The 8623-nt window shown below is 43.4% G+C and overlaps 1 pseudogene across 1 annotated transcript; it reads right to left on the reverse strand.

Annotated features, from left to right (window-relative positions):
• Positions 1–2516: 2516 nt before the first annotated feature.
• Positions 2517–8404, reverse strand: LOC310771415 (ribonuclease P protein subunit p29-like; annotated as a pseudogene). Its single transcript has 6 exons — positions 8348–8404; positions 7609–7838; positions 7417–7494; positions 7218–7279; positions 4972–5072; positions 2517–2653 (listed from the first exon to the last, which is right to left on the reverse strand). The product of its transcript is annotated as a ribonuclease P protein subunit p29-like (transcript).
• Between the last annotated feature and the right edge of the window lie 219 nt (positions 8405–8623).

Below are 8623 nucleotides of genomic sequence, written 5' to 3' on the forward strand. Positions count from 1 at the left end.
AGAGGTGACAAGATGCATGAAGGATGCTCCAAGTCTCCTCCTACAACACTACAATAACTAATCAGTGCAATGAAGTGCTTCACAAAGCACAACAGAGAAACAGAATAACAGGAATCAACTGATGGCAACAACTTCAATTTAATCACACAAATAAGCTTCATTTACATGATCAATATTGACAGACACAGCAGTTACCCACAGCGATCTGATCCTCAGCCACTCACCTCCACAAACTTCCAAACTCTGGCAGCTGTGTGGACCTGATTGGAGGCGTGCAAATTTGTGAATACAGCCCCTCCCCCCCACACACAAAGTAAATGGCTGCTCTGCCCTCTACTGGACATTATACATAATAAAATAAACCATTGCTTTGCCTATAGACCAAATCACCGTGACGTCACCATGTAAACAAATTTACTTCCGGGTACCACTTGGGGAAGGCGGCAGGTTTAAATGTGCGTGTTGTCAAATAAATGCTGTCAAACCCTCTCGTTGTTTTCGGCCGACTACTTTCAATTTAATTGGTTAAACGGTTGGTAAACATGCTTGTCCGACGTATCTAGCCTTTCTTCTGTGTTTGTTTTATGTAGTGTTAGCTAGCTAATAACGTTTGTTTGTCTGTCAAACTCGCTGTTTTGCAGACTCATTAACGTAGAAGAGCCTGGTGACGCGAGGTTACGTTAACGTTACAAACAGAGCTACTGACGCCACGTTAATTTTAATTTAGCGTCAAGTCTACTCTGGTCTGGTCCAACAGGTAAATTAGCTAGTCTGGTCGTTAGTGAAAGTGTTGTTATGAATGATATTAAACAACAACACAACACGGACGAACCATTTTTGTCTTCTTTGTCTGTTTTTGTCTTCAACACGTCAGTTTGTGCCGTCCACCGCCATTATAATGTGTGGACCTCAGGGGTACCCGGAAGTAAATGTAAACATCCCGCTGATTTGGTCTATATAAAAACACATTTTTACAAATCAAAGAGCTGAAACAATTTCAAACCTTGTTCTCAGGGAGCTGACATTTTTATCCAACAAAGCCAATGTCCATTTACTTTTGGTGGAGAAAACAATGGGATATAAATAATGTAACTAAAGTGAATGAGTAACTCCCCCTCCCTCTCGTAGTATAAAGCTTCCATCTACTGTTGCATTGCCAACTTTAATTGAATAGAAATCTTCTCCTGGTGGTAAACCTCTGAATCGACATCTTTATGGACCAATCAGCATGACCTGCTGCTCCTGTATAAGCCAACGATACTGATTTGAACTGTTAAACGGTATAAGCCAATGATACTGATTTGAACTGTGAAACCGTATAAGCCAACGATACTGATTTGAACTGTGAAACCGTATAAGCCAACGATACTGATTTGAACTGTGAAACCGTATAAGCCAACGATACTGATTTGAACTGTGAAACCCTGTAAGCCAATGATACTGATTTGAACTGTGAAACCGTATAAGCCAATGATACTGATTTGAACTGTTAAACCCTATAAGCCAATGATACTGATTTGAACTGTGAAACCGTATAAGCCAATGATACTGATTTGAACTGTGAAACCGTATAAGGGCCTGTGTCCACCTAGCGTCTTTTTCCGACGTTAAACGCTGGGAGTGCGCTGGGGAGCGCTGATCCGAGCGCACAATATACAAGGAAGCAACGTTAGCTCAGTGCGGTAGGAGCTTGATAGCTGACAGCTAGCAAGCTAACAACACAGGTAGGCTACGCTATTAAAAGCAGTAAGCACAACACTCACCAGAAATATTAAGTGTCTAGCCAATCTGCTCCCACAATTGAGCCTTTCTGTCTCTGTTGCGATAGTTTCTCCATATGATTAGTTGCCAGAAAAGGAGCACCCGACACCAGCGTCTTTCTGAAAAGTTAAATTATTCTCAGCTGGGAGCGCTGGGAGCCGGCGCACAAAAACGCCGGAGCGCTCTGAAAATAGACGCTGGGTGCAGCGCACTTTCTCTACACGTCCGTGTGCGCTCGCATACGCTCTCCCTCCATTGGAAACAACTGAAAAAAGACGCTGGACCTGAGGAAAAGATGCTAGGTGGACACAGGCCCTAAGCCAATGATACTGATTTGAACTGTGAAACCGTATAAGCCAACGATACTGATTTGAACTGTGAAACCAAAACAACTTCAAGCTGGCTGGATAACTCACTAATCCTGCTCTGTGAAATCCCCCCCCATGTCTTTAGCAGCTTCGATTCCTCTGCCACTCTCTTCCTTGTTGATCTGGAATGACTCAGGAATTACCGGTGGCTGAGATTTCTGCCGTTCAAATCGCACGTTCCAGCACATACTCTCTCGGAGCAGAAACTCCCCGCCCACTGGAGTTTCAGGCCTCTCTCTACTTTAACTACTCCTCGACGACTGTGAAAATTTGATTTTCTGTCAATTACAAGCCACTGTCCATGCTGCTGCAAATCCTACTGGGTTTGGATGAAAGTTGCAGACGACTTCATGTCCCTTTCTGAGCCACGTCGCAGTGCGACCCCCATCACAAGTCAATGGTCCCTTTGAGTTTAAACTTCTTGACGGAGCGCTCGCTGGCGCGCTGTTGGAACTTGTTTCCGTAGATGTGGGAGACGAAGCCGTTGATTTCCACCGCAAACACGCTGTTCCTCTTGGGGATCACTGTCGCAAAAGAAAGAGACAAAACATCTTAAGAGACGTCCGAGAGCGCAAGGTTTTTCATCACAAGTCTGATCGCTGGGTTGAAACCTGCTCTGAAAAGACAACAAGAATGCGGGGAGGGGGGGGGAGATAGCGTGGGAGATACTGAGGGAACTGAGGGAGATAGCGTGAAGCTCTCTAAATAAAACAGGTGTTGAGTAGGGATGTCCGATATTATCGGCCTACCGATATTGGCTGGGTTTCCCAAAAGCTTCTTTGCGCTAAGAAGCTAATTCAACCCTTCTTAAGGCCCCCTTAAGAAGCAAACGCGTTTCCCAATTGCTTCTTTACGAAGGCATGCGTTTCCCAAAAGCTTCTTAGCGCTAAGAAGCTTCTTTGACCCTTCTTAAGGCTCCTGTAAGAAGCCAACGAAGCCAACGCGTTTCCCGATTGCTTCTTAGCCTAAAATTATCTTCCAATTATCCTCCGTTAAGAAGGCTGCGTTTCCCAAAAGCTTCTTAGCGCTAAGATGATCTTTCGTTAAGAAGGTTTTGTAAGAAGGGTCTGGAGCCTTCTTAACACCTTCTTAATGACAAAACACTGGCAGATCCAGCCGCGTCAGGCAAAAGGAGATACTTGTGTCCACTGTTCCTCTTGTGTTTTTCCCTTTTTCCTTTCTTTCATGTACCCTTTAGTGTTTAAAATTAGGGAACACTTGAAAATCTCCCCTGTATGTATGGTTACTTGTGTTTTAAATGTTTTACCGTAGGCTATATTCCTCTAATCAGAATGGATTCCTTTTATAATGTTGTGGATTTATATAGCACCTTTCACAGAACCCAAGGTCGCTTAAATTCTGTAGTGTTTCTCTGTTTTGTTGTATGCTGTGTATATAAAGCAATTTGAACTGCAGTCCATGTCTGAAATAAATAATGTTTAATAAAGTTTAACATGACCATGATTAGGTGTTAACAGTGTTTCTCAACCACTGAGTCGTGGCCCACTGCTCGGCTCAGAGTGCCATCAAGTGAGCCGCTCCAGTTAAGATGCTTCTTAAGAGCCTTCTATTTTTTTTATTTTTCTCGACTGTTAAGAAGGCGTTTGGGAAACACTTCTTTGGAGCCTTCTTAACTCCTTAAGAAGCTTCTTAACTCCTTAAGAAGCTTCTTAACTCTTAAGAAGCTTCTTTGTTGGGAAACTCAGCCATTATCGGCCGATATTAGCGTAAAAAATCGATATCGGAAAATATCGGTATCGGTTTTCATGCCGATTATTTTTTTTTTTTTTTTAAATACACAAGGGGAGTCTCACTGAGAGCAATGCTCTCTTTTTCAGGAGTGCCCTGTTCACATTCACACACACATTCATACCTGGAAGCTGACCAGTACAACCACAGTCTGATCTGTTGGCCACTGAGCAGCTCCACTGGAGCGGTTGGGGTTAAGGGCCTTGCTCAAGGGCACCTCAGTGGTGGTAATGAGGGAGGGGCAAGCGCTGCCTTTTCACTTTCCCCACCCAGATTTATCCTGCCGGTCCCGGGGATTGAACCGACGACCTTCTGGTCACAAGCTCGCTTCTCTAACACTTACAACTTTAACACAACATGCATATTATATATTAAACTCTTCAGCTACATTAAGCTACATTATGTAACTTGTTACGTGAAATTTTGGTGGAAAAAAAGCCCGCTTATATCGGTATCGGTTGATATCGGTATCGGAAATTAAGAGTTGGACATTATCGGATATCGGATATCGGTAAAAAAGCCAATATCGAACATCCCTAGTCAGGGCCGTAGCCAGAGTTCCGAAATAGGGGAGGTCCAGCAAGGGGAGGCGGATTTGAGTTTTTTTTTCCCCCTTTTTAAGCCATATTTAGAGTAATATATCATTTTAAATCAACATTAGGATTATACTGTTGTGATGTCATTATTCAGCGTTTGAAGCTCAATTTGGGCCGTTTGAAGCCCAATTTGGGCCGTTTGAAGCCAGATTTGGGCCGTTTGAAGCCCTATTTGGGTCGTTTAAAGCCAGATTTGGGCCGTTTGAAGCCTGATTTGGGCCGTTTGAAGCCCAATTTGGGCCAAGTCCAATTTTACAATGAGATGCACCCACTTTAAACCTGAATAAAGTAATAAAACCACTAGTAAACCAGTAGGCGGCGCCTGGCCTGCTGTTCAGTGAGTGGCCTGGCCTGGCCTGCAAAAAAAAAAAAAAATTTTTTTTTTTTTTTTTTGGCAGGCTGAAATATTAGGGGAGGTCCGGACCTCCCCGTGCTCATAGCTAGCTACGGCCCTGTCCCTAGTGTTGAGTGAGTGAGAGACATTCAGCTGGCCAAACCTTTCAGTCGGTCCTCTTTGGTGATGATCTTGAAGACGTGTTTGAACTCTTGAACCAGAATCCCTGTAGTTCCAACATATGACGGCATCTGGACCGAACCACTGTGGAAAACAAGACAAGATGCTAGTAAAGTGACAAAGATAGGAAGTGCTTACAGAAATACATCCAAGTCATGGTCGACAACCAATTGTTAACATAGCAACACTTGGCTTAGACACTTGTAAGTCTATTCTGTTATTGTTTAACGTTTTTTGTGCGTGTAAATTCATCCTTAATTAGTGTTCCATGATGATCTAAATGTTTCAGCGGCTTTTCCACCCTGATAAGATTAAGAATAATGTTCTGGGGGAAACACTGAAGTATTGAAATATTTTGACATAACAATGATCGATTGAATTTTGATATTAGCCTTAAAGGGATACGCCAACATTTTGGGAGATTTAACAAATTTAACACGTGAGGGAGGGGGTTGTGGGCACATTTACCACTGGTACAGGGTTGTGGCACGAGGCGAAGCCGAGTGCTATAAACCCTGTACCAGTGGTAAATGTGCCCACAACCCCCGACCTCGAGTGTTAAATTTGTTTTCTACAACGGCTACCAAATAATATAAAAAATACACAATTGTAACATCCAATTCATTTATTTATAATCATTACTGGTTTCAGAATACATTTATCCTTCCGCCACAGAATATAGTTCCATACACAAGATCAATGATTGCACTAAACATTTAGTTGCCTTTGAGCCAAAAAACAACTACGGTAATCTATTCCTTAACGGGATTCACAGTTATTGATACATTGCCTGTAAAAGTACAGTTATTTAAACAGTTATCTAAAGCAGCCCGTTTTGGTGGTGGTGTGTTGATATCTGGTGACGGCAGAGGGCGTTTGTTTGTTTGACAGTCCCAGGTTCGGGGTCCGGGCGCTAGTCCGACCTCCCGCTAGTCCGACCTCCCGCTAGTCCGAACTCGTGACAACTCAAGCTCTCTCCCCAATTTCACCATGTCGTTCTTTGTTCACTTCACCTTCATCTTCATCTAACCACTGCTCAAAACTCAATCCACCCAGTAAATCAAACGTTACTACGAAATCGGACATTTCCTTGTGTTAGAGATCGGCCATTTCCTTGTTGAAGATTTGCAGACTGCAGGCTAACAGTGGGTGGAGTCAGCACAGGGAACGGAGTCAGCATCAGGGAGCGGAGTGATACTGCGGTTGGAGCCGAACTGTAGATTGTTGGCGTATTTACCACTGTTGCTAGCCAATCAGAATCCAGTATTCACTCATGCCGTTGTAGAATCGCCTATTTGCCATATTGCAGACAGTAAATGGATAATGTGGATGCCTTTATCATCACTGTGCGTTCCCTACAAAGGGCGGTACAGCCCTCGCTGCCACTTTGCTAGTGCTACAATAGAGACACTGCGGAGCGCGTCATCATTCAGAAACCACACCCAAAATGGGGGGAAACAAAACCCCCCCCCCCCCAATCCTGGCGTTCTCCCTTTTTTTTTTACCTTTATTTAACCAGATAAGTGCGTTCTCCTATGTCACGTGTTGCACACAAAGATCATATATCCGGAAGATGAACACTCCAACTTACTTCCTTGACAGCTAAAACCACATTTTTCTTCTCGCCAATCCTCAACAGCTTCCTTGTTTTGCTCGGGAGTACAAAAAAAACTTGAATTTGGCGATTTTTTACATTTGTTGTCTGCACAGCCCACCACACAACAGCTTTTAGCTATGTTTAATTCAAGGAAAATGATGCTGGTGTATGGCAGTGAATGGAGAGCTTTCCCCCGTGATGGGCGTGGCCTATTTCATGCAGTGTCTATGGTAGTGAATGGTACAGATTGCAACAGCGCCAGAAACACCCACATGTACATGTTGTGCCTCGTGTACTCACCACGCGATAAAATAATAATCCAAAGTTACTGGAAACGGCCATTTTCAAAGTAAATCTACACACCGAGATCTAACAAAGATTAACCAAACTAACCAAGAGTAACTGAAGTTACTTCCTTGTTTGCCATGAGGCGCTGTACACAGCGCATGCGCCGTTGCCGCTAATGGGCTATATTGTGTGCATTGCTTGGCCTTGTATTAGCGCCGTGGCAATTCTAATTAATTATCTCCACCTCTACTCGTTTGCATGTGGCGAAGCGGTAATCAGCTTCGCTCTGCGGTGGGCCATCACAGAGTGGGATTTCATCACAGAAAGCAAAAGTGAACTCCTACCTGTGATAATGGCACCATGGAAGTCTGCCTTCAAAAGCTTCTGCTGAACAAAGTGTGGACTGCTACAAAAGATAGAGAGGTTTATTAGAGATGTAACATGACTGGTAACCAAGCAAAAGACTATAGGACAGAGATGAAAAGACATTTGAAGTGGTCTCTAATGGGCGATAACACCACTGAGCTCCAAACCGATACTCACCAGGATGGTTTCAATCCATTGCACAGGTCAATAATGTATTGTCTCCATAGGTTATGTAGTGGCAGGAAAAGTTCATATCTAGAGTTGAGAACATACAACAGTTAGCTTACGGCTAGCGTAGCATTTTAACAGTAAGAAATGATTAGGATGCAGCTACTGTGACAATTCAGATTTTTTTGATTACCAACCAACCTCTGGTGTTCGGGCTTGATGTGGAAAACCTTCAGTTCTCTCTTCTGTCTGGCGTTGAGCCCTTTGGCTTTCTTGCTGTGGCTCTTCTCTTTCTTCTTCTTGGGCCGGGCGTACTCCAGGATCACGGCTTTGTGAGCCAGAAGCTCCTTCAGATCCTGCTGTGACTTGGACTGGATGCTGTTCCTCAGGAAAGCCTGGACGAAAGTGTCTGCTTGAGAGTTCGTTTGAGACTGGAGATGAGAGGAAGACGATAATGAAGTTCACACAGGTTATTAGGTTTGAAATTTACTGTGGGAAAAATCCATATAGACTTTCATCGATATTCATATGCATTCTAACGGAATACTTTTTCAATGAGTCTGGCTCACCAGACGCAGCACAGCCCTCGGCACGTATGACGAGGGCTTTGACGCTGTAGCATGTTTTCCACATTAGTTTAACTCTGCACTACTCTTACTACTCTACTACTAACAGTGAACTACTCTTATTTACTTGATATAGTGTTGTAACCACCAGCTGCTGCTATAGTGCACCATGTTTTGATTTTTTGATCAGATCAGATCTGTGATTGTGTTTGTTTTGATGTGCTGTGCCTATTTTGATGCAACGCCGCCAACAATTATTTTTCTACCGAAAACTAATTTCCCCACGTGGACAAAGTAGCTACTACTATTACTTACTGATGGGCGGCATTATCTCTCAGAAGTAACTAAAGTAAATAAATAATCTGTCTGCTCACCTCAACACCAAGCATCTTCTCCAGGTCAGGAGGGAATTTGGCTCGAACAAAGTCCATCTGTGCCAAAACACATGGATAAAACATGAATTATTACATTGCCCACATTATCCTACTCCAAGCCAATACAAAACATTTAAATTAGAAATGTCTTCGTGAACTTCTCCCTCTGGAAGCTATCAGCTTTTGGCTCAAGGATGGGCCATTCAAATTATTTCAAATCTGGATCCCCTTTCTGGACTATATTGGAGAGGATAGGGCCCGGGCCCTTCCGAGTGG

This window comes from Poromitra crassiceps (genome assembly GCF_964638095.1).
Source record: "Poromitra crassiceps genome assembly, contig: HAP1_SCAFFOLD_624, whole genome shotgun sequence".
NCBI lineage: Eukaryota > Metazoa > Chordata > Actinopteri > Beryciformes > Melamphaidae > Poromitra > Poromitra crassiceps.